Source organism: Gekko japonicus, unplaced genomic scaffold (genome assembly GCF_001447785.1).
Source record: "Gekko japonicus isolate JY-2015 unplaced genomic scaffold, Gekko_japonicus_V1.1 scaffold2145, whole genome shotgun sequence".
NCBI classification, from domain to species: Eukaryota; Metazoa; Chordata; class Lepidosauria; order Squamata; family Gekkonidae; genus Gekko; species Gekko japonicus.
The window spans coordinates 40,701-44,400 of record NW_015173737.1 but is presented as its reverse complement, the minus strand read 5'-3'; positions in this window follow the sequence as shown (position 1 = coordinate 44,400).

Below are 3,700 nucleotides of genomic sequence, written 5' to 3'. Positions count from 1 at the left end.
CAGGGGCAGAGGGCTCTTCCAAGACTTTTGCGGGCCCCTTCGTTTTCCTCCCAACCCCTGAGCCAGAAGGAAGGATGAGAGGAAGAGGAGAGGGAGGCAGTGAAGTCGGCATGCATGTCACGTCCCTTCGCCCACCCGCCCAGAGGCCACCCAGCTGGATTTCGGTGCGGGGGGGAGGGGAAGCCAACTAGCCAGCAAGCAGGGGGAGCCCTGGGCGGGTGAGGGCAGCCACGTGGTGGCTCAGCCTGCCCCCATTTTGGTTTTTAATACAAGGCAGAATAGCAGCAAGTTTCAAAGACCCCGGTGGAGAAGCTCATTCTTCAGGAATCAGATGCCGCTCAAAGGGTTAAAAGCACCCGGGGGGGTGTCATTTCCAAAAAGAATCGCTCTCCTGCTCCTCTCCCTCCCCTCCCTCGCCAGCCCCAAAGCCCTGCTCCTGCCTGTCACTGCTGGCTCCTCAGCAGGAGGCATCATGGTCTCCTAACCAAAGGAGTTGAGCCGTCCTCTTACTTTTCCTGGCTCTCCCCTCCCCTCCTTCCCAATGGAATTACCCACCGTCGCCCCAGTGGCTGGAGTTGGAACTGTTGAACTCGTGTGGCTGGGTGAGCGGAGGCGTGCTACCGCTGAAGTGCATGTGCACTTTGCTCCATCCTGGGCTGTTTGGAGGGGGACTGAGCTGGTAGAGTCTCAGACCACAGGGGCGGGGGTGAGTACCGATAGGGGCTGAGGGCAAAGCAGGAGGGGGGAGGGGAACACCGATACGGCTCTGTTTTCTTTTGAATGCTTGTGTGAGTACCCAGTCCATCTATTCCTCCTGTTCCTCCTGGCCATTTGAATTAAGTTTCCTGTTGTGCTTTGCCATGGCTTGCCATGACTGTGTGTGGCTCCTCCTTGGGGGAGGAGCAAAGGCTGCCTTCTCTTTTCGGCCCAGTCTGCATCTAGCATTTGCTCCGCTGTCTTACCAAACCCACACTGGAGCAGAAATTCCCGTCTACATTGCATGTCACTTTTCACTTTGATTGAGTGTCACATTTTATAGCAGTGTCCAGACTGCATGCTGCTTTCACTTTGTTTGATCTCTGGTTTTATTGTGGCTGTCTGCATAGATTTATGGCTGTTTTATGGCCATTTGGGGATGACTCTGCAGTCAGTACGGTGTTGGCCTGGGGTAGTTGGGGTAGCTGAATGTGGTTTTGAACTGCCTCTTTTTCTGTTCCAGTGTGGGTTTGGTAAAACAACTGAGCAAATGCTAAATGCAGATTGGGCCTTTGTTTGGGCTGGTTCTTAGAGCTCAGTGTGTGTGGCCTCCTGATTTGCATTCCAAAAGGGCAAAGTGGGACTGTCAAGTGCACCAGCGGGATCTTGTAATTCCCTGTAACTAATGCCATCCAAAGGCATTTGCAAGCAAGCCTGCTTTCCCCCTTTCCTAGTTTGCCTTAGTAGCTCTTAAGACAGTCTTCAAAAGATTTCAATGACAGTGAGCTAAAAGCTGCAGGTTATAGTAGATATAAAGTGCATGGGCCTGCAAGTCATACTTCATTAGTAGAAGAGCCAAATGTGGCTTACAAGCCATAGTATGACCCCCATGCTAGAGTAATGATAGTAGAGTAGAAAGGAAGTAAGTCTGTTAATCACAGAAGTAAGATCATACAAGTAGGAATCTTGTTATATACACTTAATATTGTAATCCATGATTATATGATCCAATAATGATTGATATGAGGAATTATACGGACATAGACCAACACCAGGATCTTGGCTGTATTTCATCTCTTTTCAGTCTGATAGATCTTTGCATGCAAATATTGATGAAATGTCTTTTAGATTTTGAAGTAAAAAGGCAAAACTGTGAATGTTCTTTGTGGCAAGACTCACATTTCTAAAGACTCAGTTGCTGAAAACTCTGTTGGAAGAAGAAACTGGGCCTCAGTTGGACCAATAAACAACATATATGATTTGAAAGAAGTGATGAAGCCCACTCTGTAGGTGCTTACTTTCATATATACCTCGTTGAACTCAACATGGTTTATTGTGAAATAGGTGGGCAAAGGACTGTAGTCAGATATTGTTAACACTTTTGGTAGCTTTTGTTTGGCTTGATGAATTGTAGACATTCACAGCCTGATCAGATAAGCCCTACAGAAGTGACTGGGACTTACTCCCAAATAATTGTGTGACGCCAGATAGTACCTTGCCCTTGCTGAAGGATTTTGGAGGGTTTTAGTGTGTGAGTGTGTGTGTGTGTGTGTGTATGTATGTGTGTGTGTGTGTGTGTAGGGGTCCCCACAAGCAAATGATAATACCAGGCGCAGAATTGGGTGCCTGCTGCAAGTCCTCCTCTTAGACTCTCAGTCACTCTGTTCCAAAGATGCTTGTTTCTAAGGCTGTTCAAAAGTGTGCAGAATCCTGCAGAAACTAAGGGAATTTCAACATCACAATTAACAGGATTTTTCAAAATGCTTTGTGATTTGTGTTTTTTTCTGTTCGAGAGGGGAAATCAGAGACTGCATTACTTGTTCTCGCAATTAAAAAAAAAAGAAAGAAATTAGCAATTTCTAAATTTTGTGTTTTTCATTCTTCCTAAAATGCATTTATGTTTGAAAATTGGTGAGTGGAAAAGCTAAAGAGAGCATTGCCAGAGAAAGAGAGGGTGAGAGTAAGTGCCAGCGATGGGGGGGGGAGAAGAAACCTACCAGCATGGCTTGCATTCCTTATTAGTGAAAGGGAGCAAGAGTCCAGCAGCACCTCAAAGACTAACAAAGATTCTCTCAGGGTAGGAGCTTTCTTGAATGTATACAGTCTAATGACTTCTATATTTTTGGGATGGATTTAAGATTCCTGTGCAGGGCAAGCATCTTTAACCACCAGTAATGCTGTGAGCTCCACACTTTATGTGGCAAATTACCAGTGTCTCTAGGGCTGCCAAGCCACGGCGGAGGATCTGCACGTCTTCACAGGATCCCTGCCGCAGGGGACAGCGATACGCATTGCACTGCCATCACCAGGATGTGATGCTACGTGTCGCTCTGGCAACGGGACTCCAAACAGCCCCGTTGCCAGAGCGATGCATAGCGTCACATCCTGGTGACGGTGGTGCAACGCATATCGCTGTCCCCCGCGGCAGGGATCCTGTGAAGACGTGCAGATCCTCCGCCGCGGCTTGGCAGCCCTAAGTGTCTCATTACCAGTGCTGATACCTCGACTCCTACTACCCTACTACCTACTCAGGGGGTGTGGCATATGCTAATGAGCTCCTGCACCTCTTTTTCTACAAAATGACCCCTGAGTACATGGATAATTTAAACTTCATGGCTGCATTTGAGACTGGAGACAGGCCCATCCCCACCCCCCAGGACTGAAGTTGGTATGATAGAGGATTCCTCTGAAACAACAACAACAAGGTCTACTCTTACCCTAGTCAAAATGGGTGTTGTTGGGTCTTCAGCCAGTACAAAAACCAGTGAAGACGGTGGGAGAAGGCAATTAGGCTTCTGTGATATCCCCTCCGCTCCGGGGGGGGGGGGGGGGGACACAGCTTCTCCACCCTCACCACAGTTCCTGAAGAATGGTATATACAAAGGTTGCATACCTAAATCCTACCATTAAGCAAACACCTAATGACGTTCATCTGAAGGCACTGGCTGGATTCTTTAATTCTTATTTAGTTTTGCTCTAACAATGTCCCTGGAAAACTGTCAAG